The sequence below is a fragment of the Salmo salar genome, chromosome ssa05, assembly GCF_905237065.1.
Source record: "Salmo salar chromosome ssa05, Ssal_v3.1, whole genome shotgun sequence".
In the NCBI taxonomy this organism is placed as follows: domain Eukaryota; kingdom Metazoa; phylum Chordata; class Actinopteri; order Salmoniformes; family Salmonidae; genus Salmo; species Salmo salar.
The window spans coordinates 16,265,911-16,281,062 of NC_059446.1; the positions used below are offsets into that span (position 1 = coordinate 16,265,911).

Consider the following 15,152-nt stretch of genomic DNA (forward strand, 5'->3'; position numbering starts at 1 on the left):
GTTCCATAGAAAGTAGCATTTCCTTCGAGTCGGACTCGTTAAAGTAAAAATTGTCTTCCAGTTTGAGGTGAGTAATCGTTGTTTTGATGTCCTGAAGTTATTTTCAGTCATACAACATTATGAGCAGCAACATTATGTACAAAATAAGTAAAAAAATAAGTTTCAAACAATGCAAAAAAACCTAACAAAATAGCATAATGGCTTAGGAGCATGTAAAACGTCAGCCATCCCCTCCAGCTCTGTTCTACTACATTGGTGGTGATGATGGTGGTAGTGGTGGTGGTGGGGATGCTGGTGGTGGTACTGGTGGTGGTGGTGGTGGTGGGGATGCTGGTGGTGGTGGTGATGGTAGTGGTGGTGGTAGTGGTGGTGGTGGTGGGGATGCTGCTGGTGGTGGTGGTAATAGTGGTGGTAATGATGGTGGTGGTGGTGGTGGTGGTGGTAGTGGTGGTGGTGGTAATGATGGTGGTGGTGGTGGTGGTGGTAGTGGTGGTGGTGGTGGTAATGGTGGTGGTGGTAGTGGTGGTGGGGATTCTGGTGGTGGTAGTGGTGGTGGTGGTGGTAATAGTGGTGGTAATGATGGTGGTGGTAGTGGTGGTAGTGGTGGGGATGCTGGTGGTGGTGGTGGTGGTGGAAGTGGTGGTGGTGGTGGTAATGATGGTGGTGGTGGTGGTGGTGGGGATGCTGGTGGTGGTAGTGGTGCTACTGATGGTGGTGGGGATGCTGGTAATGGTGGTAGTAGTGGTGGTAGTGATGATGGTAGTGGTGGTGGTGGTGGGGATGGTGGTAGTGGTGGTGGTGGTGGGGATGGTGGTAGTGGTGGTGGGAGTGGTGGTGGGGATTCTGGTGGTGGTAGTGGTGCTGGTGGTGGTAATAGTGATGGTAATGATGGTGGTGGTAGTGGTGGTAGTGGTGGGGATGCTGGTGGTGGTGGTGGAAGTGGTGGTGGTGGTGGTAATGATGGTGGTGGTGGTGGTGGGGATGCTGGTGGTGGTAGTGGTGCTACTGATGGTGGTGGGGATGCTGGTGGTGGTGGTGATGGTAGTGGTGGTGGTAGTGGTGGTGGTGGTGGGGATGCTGCTGGTGGTGGTGGTAATAGTGGTGGTAATGATGGTGGTGGTGGTGGTGGTAATGATGGTGGTGGTGGTGGTGGTGGTAGTGGTGGTGGTGGTGGTAATTGTGGTGGTGGTAGTGGTGGTGGGGATTCTGGTGGTGGTAGTGGTGGTGGTGGTGGTAATAGTGGTGGTAATGATGGTGGTGGTAGTGGTGGTAGTGGTGGTAGTGGTGGGGATGCTGGTGGTGGTGGTGGTGGTGGAAGTGGTGGTGGTGGTGGTAATGATGGTGGTGGTGGGGATGCTGGTGGTGGTAGTGGTGCTACTGATGATGGTGGGGATGCTGGTAATGGTGGTAGTAGTGGTGGTAGTGATGATGGTAGTGGTGGTGGTGGTGGTGTGGATGGTGGTAGTGGTGTTGGTGGTGGGGATGGTGGTAGTGGTGGTGGTAGTGGTGGTGGGGATTCTGGTGGTGGTAGTGGTGGTGGTGGTGGTAATAGTGATGGTAATGATGGTGGTGGTAGTGGTGGTAGTGGTGGGGATGCTGGTGGTGGTGGTGGTGGAAGTGGTGCTGGTGGTGGTAATGATGGTGGTGGTGGTGGTGGGGATGCTGGTGGTGGTAGTGGTGCTACTGATGGTGGTGGGGATGCTGGTAATGGTGGTAGTAGTGGTGGTAGTGATGATGGTAGTGGTGGTGGTGGTGGGGATGGTGGTAGTGGTGGTGGTGGTGGGGATGGTGGTAGTGGTGGTGGTGGTGGTGGTGTGGATGGTGGTGGTGGTGGGGATGGTGGTGGTGTTGGTGGTGATGATGGTGGTGGTGGTGGGGATGGTGGTAGTGGTGGTGGTGGGGATGGTGGTAGTGGTGGTGGTGGTAGTGGTGATGTTGGTGATGATAATTATGGTAGTGATGGTAGTCGTGGTGATGATGGTGGTAGTGGTGGTGGTGGTGGTAGTGGTGGTGGTGGTAGTGGTGGGGATGGTGGTGATGATGGTGGTGGTGGGGATGGTGGTGATGATGGTGTTAGTGGTGGTGGTGGTGGTGGTAGTGGTGATGATGGTGGTGATGATGGTGGTAGTGGTGGTGGTGGTGGTGGTAGTGGTGGTGGTGGTGGTGGTGGTGATGATGGTGGTGGTGGTGATTATGGTGGTGGTGGTGATGGTGGTGGTTGGGATGGTGGTGATGATGGTGGTAGTGATGATGGTGGTGGTGGTGGGGGTGGTAGTGGTGGTAATGATTGTGGCGGTGGTGGTAGTGGTGGTGGTGGTGGTGGGGCTGGAGTTAGTGGTGCTAATAATGGTGGTGGGGATGCTGTAATGGTGGTAGTAGTGGTGGTGGTGGAGATGGTGGTAGTGGTGGTGGTGGGGGGGTGGTGGTAGTGGTGGTGGTGGTGGGGATGGTGGTAGCAGTGGTGGTGGTGGTAGTGGGGTGGTGGTGGTGGGGATGGTGGTAGTGGTGGTGGTGGGGATGGTGGTGGTGTTGGTGATGATGGTGGTGGTGGTGGTGGTGGTGGTAGTGGTGGTGGTGGTTGTGGTGATGGTGGTAGTGGTGGTGGTGGTGGTAGTGGTGGTAGTGGTAGTGGTGGGGATTGTGGTGATGATGGTGGTGGTGGGGATGGTGGTGATGATCGTGTTAGTGGTGGTGGTGGTAGTGGTGATGATGGTGGTGGTTGGGAGTGGTGATGATGGTGGTGGTGGTGGTAGTGGTGGGGATGGTGGTGGGGATGGTGATGATGGTGGTAGTGGTGGTGGTGGTGGTGGTGGTAGTGATGATGATTATGGTAGTGGTGGTGGTGGTGGTGGTGATGGTGGTGGTGGTGGTGGGGATGAGGATAGTGGTGGTGGTTATGATGGTGGTGGTGGTGATGATGGTGGCAGTGGTGGTGGTGGTGGGGATGATGGTGGTAGTGGTGGTGGTGATGATGGTGGTGGTAGTGATGGTGGTGGTCATTATGATTATGGTAGTGGTGGTGGTGATGATGGTGGTAATGATTGTGGTCGTGGTGGTGGTGGTGGTGGTGATGATGGTGGTAGTGATGGTGGTGATGATGGTGGTGGTAGTGATGGTGGTGGTCAATATGATTATGGTAGTGGTGGTGGTGATGATGGTGGTTGTGATTGTGGTCGTGGTGGTGGTGGTCGTGGTGGTGGTAGTGATGGTGGTGGTAATTCTAGGAATTGAGATAAAGACGCTGCGATCATCATGTCCTTGATGGAGATGTTGTTATGCATTGGGCGACGGCTCACAGACACTCACTACCAAGTTCCGAACTTCCTCTGGAAGCAACGTCAGCACAAGAACTGTTCGTCGAGAGCTTCATGAAATGGGTTTCCTTGGTCGAGCAGCTTCACATAAGCCTAAGATCACCATGTGCAATGCCTAACGTCGGCTGGAGTGGTGTAAAGCTTGCAGCCATTTGACTCTGGAGCAGTGGAAACATGTTCTCCAGAGTGATGTATCACACTTCACCATCTGGCAGTTTGATGGACGAATCTGGGTTTAGTGGATGCCAGGAGAACGCTACCTGCCTGAATGCATAGTGCCAAATGTAAAGTTTGGTGGAGGAGGAATAATGGTCTGGGGCTGTTTTTCATGGTTCGGGATAGGCCTCTTAGTTCCAGTGAAGAGAAATGTGAACACTACAGTATACAATGACATTCTAGACGATTCTGTACTTCCAACTGTGTGGCCCTTTCCTGCTACAGCATGACAATGCTCCTGTGCACAAAGCGAGGTCCATACAGAAATGTTTTTTCGAGAGAAAGAACTTGACTGGCCTGCACAGAGCCCTAATCTCAACCCCATCGAACACCTTTGGGATGAATTGGAACGCCGACTGTGAGCCAGGCCTAATCGCCCAACATCAGTGCCCGATCTCACTAATGCTCTTGTGGTTGAATGGAAGCAAGTCCTCACAGCAATGTTCCAACATCTAGTGGAAAGCATTCCCAGAAGAATGGAGACTGTTGTAGCAGAAAAGGGGGGACCAACTCCATATTAATGCCCATGATTTTGGAATGAGATGTTCGACGAGCAGGTGTTCAAATACTTTTGGTCATGTAGTGTACGTCTCTGTACACAAAACACGTCCTCTAGAATCTATATATACAGTACCAGTCAAAAGTTTGGACACACCTACTATTTTCTACATTGTAGAATAATGATGAAGACATCAAAACTATGAAATAACACATAAGGAATCATATAGTAACCAAGAAAGTGTTAAACAAATCAAAATATATTTTATATTTCATATATTTTCAAAGTAGCCACCCTTTGGCTTGATGACAGCTTTGCACACTCTTGGCATTCTCTCAACCAGCTTCATGAGCTAGTCACCTGGAATATATTTCAATTAACAGGTGTGCCTTAAAAGTTAATTTACGGTATTTGTTTCATTCTTAATGTGTTTGAGCCAATCAGTTGGGTTGTGACAAGGTAGCGGTGGTAAACAGAAGATAGCCCTATTTGGTAAAAGACCAAGTCCATATTATGGCAAGAACAGCTAAATAAAGCCAAGAGAATCGACAGTCCATCATTACTTTAAGACATGAAGGTCAGTCAATCCAGAAAATTCGAACTTTGAAAGTTTCTTCAAGTGCAGACGCAAAAACCATCAAGCGCTATGATGAAACTGGCTCTCATGAGAACCTCCACAGGAAAGGAAGACCCAGAATTACCTCTGCTGCAGAGGATAAGTTCATTTGAGTTAACTGCACCTCAGATTGCAGCCCAAATAAATGCTTCACAGAGTTCAAGTAACAGACACATCTCAACCTTAACTCTTCAGAGGAGACTGTGTGAATCAGGCCTTCATGGTCGAATTGTTGCAAAGAAACCACTACTAAAGGACACCAATAATAAGAAGAGACTTGCTTGGGCCAAGAAACACGAGCAGTGGACATTAGACTGGTGGAAATCTGTCCTTTGGTCTGATGAGTCCAAATTTTTGATTTTTGGTTCCAACCACTGTGTCTTTGTGAGATGCAGAGTAAGTGAATGGATGATCTCCGCATGTGTGGTTCCCATGGTGAAGCATGGAGGAGGAGTTGTGATGGTGTGGGGGTGCTTTTCTGGTGACACTGTCTGTGATTTATTCAGAAATTCAAGCCACACTTAACCAGCATGGCTACCACAGCATTCTGCAGTGATATGCCATCCCATTTGGTTTGTGCTTAGTGGGACTATCATTTGTTTTTCAACAGGACAAGTACCCAAAACACACCTCCAGCCTGTGTAAGGGCTATTTGACCAAGAAGGAGAGTAATGGAGTGCTGCAACAGATGACCTGGCCTCCACAATCACCCAACTTAAACCCAATTGAGATGGTTTGGGATGAGTTGGACCACAGATTGAAGGAAAAGCAGCCAACAAGTGCTCAGCATATGTGGGAACTCTTTCAAGACTATTGGAAAATCATTCTTCATTAAGCTGGTTGAGATTATACCAAGAGTGTGCAAGTCTGTCATCAAGGCAAAGGTTGGCTACTTTGAAAAACATAATACATTTGTTTAACACTTTTTTGGTTGTTACATGATTCCATGTGTTATTTCATAGTTTTGATGTCTTCACTATTGTCCTACAACTTAGAAAATAGTAAAAATAAATATAAACCCGTGAATGAGTAGGTGTGTCCAGACTTTTGACTGGACCTGTGCATACTGCATGTAAGTTAGAGGTTAAAGTCTCGCTCCTCGCTTAGTGTCTGTCATTGGGATAGATCCTATACTGAGGCTCCTCTATACGAGATATAACAACATACCTTTCCTTCTGCATATTATCTCCCTCCCTTAACTCCTTCCTTCCTTCTTTCCTTCTTTCCTTCTTTCCTTCCTTCCTTCCTTCCTTCCTTCCTTCCTTCCTTCCTTCCTTCCTTCCTTCCTTCCTTCCTTCCTTCCTTCCTTCCTTCCTTCCTTCCTTCCTTCCTTCCTTCCAACCTCCTTTTCTCCCTCCCATACCCTGTTGTCACAGCGCCAGTCCCCTGTTTGGCCGAGGTGGTGCATTTCCATCTCATTCATCAGTTAAAGACAGATAATCAGAAAGTCATTAGGGTAGCTTGACACCAGCGCTTGGCCCGGGAAGACAGAGTAATTGAGCACCGCAGAAGGGAAGAAAGCAGACACAGCCAAGACCAAGCTATAATGAAGGAGAGGAGAGGAGGAAGAGAAAGGGAGAGAGAGAGGGGTGGAGAGAGGGGGGCGTAGGGACGCGAGAGGGAGGAGGAGAGGAAGGAGAGGGGTAGAGAGAGGGGAAGAAATGGTGGAAGAGAGGGAGAGGGATACATTAAAGGGGTTAGACTGAGGGAACGAGGGAAAACTAGAAAGATAGACACAGAGAGACAGGTGGATTGGAAGAGAGATGAGAGAGACAGACAGACAGAGAGAGGAAGAGACAGAATGATAGACAGGTAAATACAGACAAAAAGAGAGAGGAAGAGACAGAACGATAGACAGGTAAATACAGACAGACAGAGAGAGGAAGAGACAGAATGATAGACAGGTAAATACAGACAGACAGAGAGAGGAAGAGACAGAACGATAGACAGGTAAATACAGACAGACAGAGAGAGGAAGAGACAGAATGATAGACAGGTAAATACAGACAGACAGAGAGAGGAAGAGACATAACGATAGGTAAATACAGACAGACAGAGAGAGGAAGAGACATAACGATAGGGAAATACAGACAGACAGAGAGAGGAAGAGAGAGAACGATAGACAGGTAAATACAGACAGACAGGCAGGTTATCTTCATTTTAAAGGTGTAGACTCAGTGGTAAAAGGTTATGTTCATTTTAAAGGTGTAGACTCAGTGGTAAAAGGTTATGTTCATTTTAAAGTTGTAGACTCAGTGGTAAAAGGTTATGTTCATTTTAAAGATGTAGACTCAGTGGTAAAAGGTTATGTTCATTTTAAAGGTATAGACTCAGTGGTAAAAGGTTATGTTCATTTTAAAGGTGTAGACTCAGGTGGTAAAAGGAGATGTGGAGGAGAAAGAATGCAAAGTACAAGCAAAGCCCTGCCTGAGTCATCAGATACAGGATGTTTCTCCTGGAAATTGCTCACCCACCTTTCTCCAAACAGAAAAGAAAGTCCAATTTCATTTCTTCTTCTCCATCTCCTCCAGCCAGGCGAACACACAGAGCTGTGTTTTGTTAGACTGGTGGCATTTTGTCCATTTGTTGGTGGAGCTCTTCTCTTTTTTGTCCTGTTATTTCATCAACAGCTCCCCTATCTGTCCATCTCACCTCAGAACAAAACACTGAGTGAGGGTGTGTGTGCGTTCACCCACGCACGCACACACACACACACACACACACACACACACACACACACACACACACACACACACACACACACACACACACACACACACACACACACACACACACACACACACACACACACACACACACACACACACACACACACACACACACACACACACACACACACACACACACACACACACACACACACACACACACACACACACACACACAAACAGCTGCACCATTGAGAGCATCTTGACTGGCTGCATCACTGCTTGGTATGGCAACTACACCATCCTAGATCGCATGGCGCTTGGGTGGATGGGATCAAAGACTCCAGCCATGGACAGTTCTATCTGCTTCCGCACGGCAAGCCGTACCAGAGCAACAAGTCTGACACCAACAGGCTCCTGAACAGCTTCTGTCCCCAAGCTATTAGACTGTTAAATAGCTAATAGAATGTCTACATGGACTATCTGATGTGACCCTTTGATTTGATTTTTGATTTTTATACTGACTATACACACACACACACACACACACACACACACACACACACACACACACACACACACACACACACACACACACACACACACACACACACACACACACACACACACACACACACACACACACACACACACACGTGAAACACATGCCCCATACAAAAAAAGGGAATTGCTTGCCACATGTTTTGCTGTATTACTTTAGTGCCTTGTTGCAAACAGGATGCACATTTTGGGATATTTTTATTCTGTACAGGCTTCCTTCTTTTCTCTGTCAATTATGTTAGTATTGTGGATTAACCACAATGTTGTTGATCCATCCTCAGTTTTCTTCTATCACAGCCATTCAACTCTGTAACTGTTTTATAGTCACCATTGGCCTCATGGTACACACAGTAATCAGCTTTATTGTTCTCTCTCTCATTGTGTTGTTAAATCCAGTAATCAGGATTCTCTCTCTTTCCCTCTCTCTCTCATTGTGTTGTTAAATCCAGTAATCAGGACTATCTTTCTCATCGTGTAGTTAAATCCAGTAATCAGGGTTATCTCTCTCTCTCATCATGTAGTTAAATCCAGTAATCAGGGTTATCTCTCTCTCTCATCATGTAGTTAAGTCCAGTAATCAGGGTTATTTCTCTCTCTCTCATCATGTAGTTAAATCCAGTCGTCAGGGTTATATCTCTCTCTCATCATGTTGTTAAGTCCAGTAATCAGGGTTATCTCTCTCTCTCTCTCTCTCTCTCTCTCTCTCTCTCTCTCTCTCTCATCATGTTGTTAAGTCCAGTAATCAGGGTTATCTCTCTCTCTCTCTCTCTCTCTCTCTCTCTCTCATCATGTAGTTAAATCCAGTCATCAGGGTTATCTCTCTCTCTGATCATGTTGTTAAGTCCAGTAATCAGGGTTATCTCTCTCTCTCATTGTGTTGTAAAGTACAGTAATCAGAGTTTCTCTCTATCTCATTGTGTTGTTAAGTCCAGTAATCAGGGTTATTCTCTCTCTCTCTCTCTCTCTCTCTCTCTCTCTCTCTCTCATTGTGTTGTTAAGTCCAGTAATCAGAGTTATCTCTCTCTCTCATTGTGTTGTTAATTCCAGTAATCAGGGTTATCTCAATCTCTCTTTCATTGAGTTGTTAAATCCAGTAATCAGGGTTCTCTCTCTGTGTGTCTCTCTCTCTCTCTCTCTCTCTCTCTCTCTCTCTCTCTCTCTCTCTCTCTCTCTCTCATTGTGTTGTTAAGTCCAGTAATCAGTGTTCTCTCTCTCTCTCTCTCTCTCTCTCTCTCTCTCTCTCATTGTGTTGTTAAGTCCAGTAATCAGGGTTATATCTCTCTCTCATTGTGTTGTTAATTCCAATAATCAGGGTTGTATCTCTCTCTCTCATTGTGTTGTTAATTCCAGTAATCAGGGTTATATCTCTCTCTCTCATTGTGTTGTTAATTCCAGTAATCAGGGTTATATCTCTCTCTCATTGTGTTGTTAAGTCCAGTAATCAGGGTTATATCTCTCTCTCATTGTGTTGTTAATTCCAGTAATCAGGGTTATATCTCTCTCTCTCATTGTGTTGTTAAGTCCATTAATCAGGGATATATCTCTCTCTCTCATTGTGTTGTTAAGTCCAGTAATCAGTGTTCTCTCTCTCTCTCTCTCTCTCTCTCTCTCTCTCTCTCTCTCTCTCTCTCTCTCTCATTGTATTGTTAAGTCCAGTAATCAGGGTTAAATCTATCTCTCTCATTGTATTGTTAATTCCAGTAATCAGGGTTAAATCTATCTCTCTCATTGTGTTGTTTAGTCCAGTAATCAGGGTTATATCTCTCTCTCTCTCATTGTGTTGTTAATTCCAATAATCAGGGTTGTATCTCTCTCTCTCATTGTGTTGTTAATTCCAGTAATCAGGGTTATATCTCTCTCTCTCATTGTGTTGTTAATTCCAGTAATCAGGGTTATATCTCTCTCTCTCATTGTGTTGTTAAGTCCATTAATCAGGGATATATCTCTCTCTCTCATTGTGTTGTTAAGTCCAGTAATCAGTGTTCTCTCTCTCTCTCTCTCTCTCTCTCTCTCTCTCTCTCTCTCTCTCTCTCTCTCTCTCTCTCTCTCATCGTGTTGTTAAGTCCAGTAATCAGGGTTATCTCTCTCTCCCTCATTGTGTTAAATCCAGTCATCAGGGTTATATCTCTCTCCCTCATTGTGTTGTTCAGTCCAGAAATCAGGGTTATATCTCTCTCCCTCATTGTGTTGTTAAGTCCAGTAATCAGGGTTATCTCTCTCTCCCTCATTGTGTTGTTAAATCCAATCATCAGGGTTATATCTCTCTGTCACGACTGATTTGGACTGGTGTAGAGGCGGAATCAGATGCAGGAGACAGAGGTGCTGGAGGTGAGTGTCTTTTAATGAACTGACACACACAAAGGCCGAAAAGCACAGGGCGCTACACAAAGTTTGCCTGGGAGAAACACTTTCCCATAAAACACAAAAAAATATATATTCCACGGCACAAAAGGCAAGGAGCGCAGCCCGGTAAATCCTTTGACAAAACTTTCGTTGGATGCTGTGACAGTACCCCTCCCCTGACGCGCGGCCTCGGGGACGGCCGATCCGGTCGGCGACGGTGGAAATCCAGCAGCATAGAGGGGTCCAGAACGTCCGCCGCCGGAACCCAGCACCTCTCCTCCGGACCGTACCCCTCCCAGTCCACGAGGTACTGCAGGCCCCCTACCCGACGTCGGGAGTCCAGGATGACTCGGACTGTGTACGCCGGGATCCCCCCGATGTCCAGGGGAGCGGGGGGGCCTCCAGCACCCCACTGTCCTGCAGCGGACCAGCTACCACCGGCCTGAGGAGAGACACATGAAACGAGGGGTTAACCTCTATGGGCTAGGCGGGACGTAATCGTCCCACCTACGTAACAGCCAGTGTAATCCAGTGGCGCGATTTTCAAATACCTTAAAAATCCTATTACTTCAATTTCTCAAACATATGACTATTTTACAGCTATTTAAAGACAAGACTCTCGTTAATCTAACCACACTGTCCGATTTCAAAAAGGCTTTACAACGAAAGCAAAACATTAGATTATGTCAGCAGAGTACCAAGCCAGAAATAATCAGACACCCATTTTTCAAGCTAGCATATAATGTCACAAAAACCCAGAAGACAGCTAAATGCAGCACTAACCTTTGATGATCTTCATCAGATGACAACCCTAGGACATTATGTTATACAATACATGCATGTTTTGTTCAATCAAGTTCATATTTATATCAAAAACCAGCTTTTTACATTAGCATGTGACGTTCAGAACTAGCATACCCCCCGCAAACTTCCGGGGAATTTACTAACAATTTACTAAATTACTCACGATAAACGTTCACAAAAAGCATAACAATTATTTTAAGAATTATAGATACAGAACTCCTCTATGCACTCGATATGTCCGATTTTAAAATAGCTTTTTGGTGAAAGCACATTTTGCAATATTCTAAGTACATAGCCCAGCCATCACGGGCTAGCTATTTAGACACCCGGCAAGTTTAGCACTCATCAAAATCAGATTTACTATTATAAAAGTTTGATTACCTTTTGTTGTCTTCATCAGAATGCACTCCCAGGACTGCTACTTCAATAACAAATGTTGGTTTGGTCCAAAATAATCCATCGTTATATCCGAATAGCGGCGTTTTGTTCGTGCGTCCCAGACACTATCCGAAATGGTAAATCAGGGTCGTGCGCATGGCGCAATTCGTGACAAAAAAATGCTAAATATTCCATTACCGTACTTCGAAGCATGTCAACCGCTGTTTAAAATCAATTTTTATGCAATTTATCTCGTAAAAAAGCGATAATATTCCGACCGGGAATCTCCTTTTCAGCAAACAGAGGAAAAAACACAAAGACGGGGGCGGCAAGTGCACGCGCCTAAGCCCACAGTCCCTTGATCGGCCACTTGAGAAAGGCGATAATGTGTTTCAGCCTGGGGCTGAAATGACGACATTCAGGTTTTTCCCGGGCTCTGAGAGCCTATTGGAGCCGTGGGAAGTGTCACGTTACCGCAGAGATCCTTTGTAATTGAATGAGATGTCAAAGAAAGACAATAAATGGTCAGACAGGCCACTTCCTGTAAAGGAATCTCTCAGGTCTTGAACTGCCATTTGAGTTCTGTTATACTCACAGACACCATTCAAACAGTTTTAGAAACTTTGGAGTGTTTTCTATCCAAAGCCAATAATTATATGCATATTCTAGTTACTGGGCAGGAGTAGTAACCAGATTAAATCGGGTACGTTTTTTATCCAGCCGTGTTAATACTGCCCCCTAGCCCTAACAGGTTAATGCGGTAATACGAAGGAAGTTGTAACCTGTAACACACCTCGTTTATCCTCCTCAGGACTTTAAACGGCCCCACAAACCGCGGACCCAGCTTTCGGCAGGGCAGGCGGAGAGGCAGGTTCCGGGTCGAGAGCCAGACTCTATCCCCCGGGTTAAACACGGGGGCGTCACTGCGGTGGCGGTCAGCGCTCTCCTTGTGTCGTTCGCTAGCCCTCCTTAAACATTCCTGGACCGCGTTCCAGGTCTCCTGAGAGCGCTTGACCCATGCCTCCACCACAGGAGCCTCTGTCTGGCTCTGTTGCCAGGGCACCAGGACCGGCTGATACCCCAGCACCACCTGGAAGGGTGACAGGTTAGTGGAGGAGTGGCGCTGAGAGTTCTGGGCCATCTCGGCCCATGGCACGAACTGCGCCCACTCCCCTGGCCGGTCCTGGCAATACGACCACAGGAACCTGCCCACATCCTGGTTAATGCGCTCTACCTGCCCATTACTCTCGGGGTGGAACCCTGAGGTCAGGCTGACCGAGACCCCCAGCCTCTCCATAAACGATTTCCACACCCTGGACGTAAACTGGGGACCCCGATCAGATACGATGTCCTCGGGCACCCCATAGTGCCGGAAGACGTGGGTGAACAGGGCCTCCGCGGTCTGCAGGGCCGTAGGAAGACCGGGCAAAGGGAGCAGACGGCAGGACTTAGAGAACCTGTCCACAACGACCAGGATCGCCGTGTTCCCCTGAGACGGCGGGAGATCCGTAAGGAAATCCACCGAGAGGTGAGTCCAGGGCCGCTGTGGAACGGGGAGGGGCTGTAATTTCCCTCGAGGTAGGTGCCTAGGAGCCTTACACTGAGCGCACACTGAACAGGAAGAGACATAACGCCGAACATCCTCAGCCAAGGTGGGCCACCAGTACCTTCCCTTCAGGCCCCGCACTGTCCGTTCCACCCCAGGATGACCCGAGGAGGGTAGAGTATGGGACCATCGGATCAGGCAATCGCGAACACCAAGCGGAACGTATTTCAGGCCCACGGGACACTGCGGTGGAGTGGGTTCTGACCGACCCTCCTGCTCGATGTCCGCATCCACCTCCCATACCACCGGTGCCACCAGACAGGAGGCGGGGAGTATGGGAGTAGGATCAATGGTCCGCTCCTCGGTGTCGTAGAGACGCGACAGTGCGTCAGCCTTCCGGTTCCGGGAACCTGGAATGTACGAGAGAGTGAAGTTAAACCTCGTAAAAAACATGGCCCACCTCGCCTGACGGGGATTAAGCCTCCTCGCTGCCCGAATGTACTCCAGGTTACGGTGGTCGGTCCAGATGAGAAAAGGGTGACGTGCCCCCTCAAGCCAATGTCTCCACACCGTCATAGCCCTGACCACGGCTAACAGCTCCCGGTCCCCCACATCATAGTTGCGCTCCGCCGGGCTCAGCTTCTTAGAATTAGAACGCACATGGGCGGAGCTTAGGAGGAACGCCCGAGCGCTGCGATAGCACAGCTCCTACCCCAGCCTCGGACGCGTCCACCTCCACTATGAATGGCAAAGAGGGGTCCGGATGCGCCAGGACAGGTGCATTGGTAAACAGAACCTTCAGAAGATGGAAGGCTCTGTCCGCCTCTGCTGACCATCGTAGCCGCACCGGCCCCCCCTTCCTCAATGAGGAAAAGGGAGCTGCCACCTGGCCAAAACCCCGGATAAACCTCCGATAATAATTAGCGAACCCCAAGAACCGCTGCACCTCCTTCACAGTGGCTGGGGTTGGCCAATTACACATAGCCGTCACGTGGTCACACTCCACCTCCACCCCCGAGGTGGAAATGCGATATCCTAGAAATGAGACGGCTCTTTTGAAGAACTCACATTTCTCAGCCTTGACGTATAGGTTATGCTCCAGCAGCCGCCCAAGCACTTTACGCACCAGGGACACATGCTCGGCGCGTGTGGCGGAGCAGATCAGGATGTCATCGATGTACATCACCACACCCTGCCCGAGCATGTCCCTAAGGACCTCGTCCACAAAGGATTGGAAGACAGCGGGAGCATTCTTTAACCCATACGGCATGACGAGGTACTCATAATGTCCCGATGTGGTACTAAATGCGGTTTTCCACTCGTCTCCATCTCGGATACGCACCAGGTTATACGCACTCCTGAGATCCAATTTCGTGAAGAAGCGCGCCCCGTGAAATGACTCCACTGCCGTAGCAATGAGAGGTAGCGGGTAACTGAAACCCACTGTGATAGCATTTAGACCTCTATAGTCAATGCACGGGCGCAGACCTCCCTCCTTCTTCTTCACAAAAAAGAAGCTCGAGGAGACGGGGGATTTAGAGAGCCGAATGTATCCCTGTCTCAAGGACTCAGTGACGTATGTATCCATAGCCACTGTCTCCTCCTGAGACAGAGGATACACGTGACTCCTAGGAAGAACCGCGTCAGCCTGGAGGTTTATTGCACAATCCCCTCATCGATGGGGGGGTAATAGAGTCGCCGTCATCTTACTGAAAGTGATAGCCAAATCAGCATACTCTGAGGGAATGTGTACGGTGGAGACTTGGTCTGGACTCTCCACCGTAGTCGCACCGATGGAAACTCCTATGCACCTACCTGAGCACTCCCTCGACCACTCCGTTAGAGCCCTCTGCCCCCACGAAATCTGGGGGTTGTGTGTGGCTAGCCAGGGGATTCCCAGTACCACTGGAAACGCTGGGGAGTCAATGATGAACAGGCTGATACGCTCCACATGACCCCCCCACGTCTGCATAACCAGTGGCACGGTGACCTCCCCTACTTGGCCTGACCCTAGCGGTCCACTATCTAGGGCGTGCACGGGGAAGGGGTGGTCCAGCTGAACCCGGGGAATCCCTAACCTCTTAGCTAACCCATGGTCCATAAAACTCCCAGCTGCACCTGAATCGACTAGCGCCTTATACTGGAAGTGAGGGGAAAAATTAGGAAAACAAACGGAGGTGTACAAGTGGTCGACAGGGGGCTCTGG

At 48.4% G+C, this 15,152-nt stretch overlaps 1 pseudogene; it reads right to left on the minus strand.

The window, feature by feature from the left end:
• Positions 1 to 247: 247 nt before the first annotated feature.
• The window catches only part of LOC123743236 (basic proline-rich protein-like), a 34,205-nt pseudogene continuing 19,300 nt past the window's right edge, over positions 248 to 15,152 (minus strand).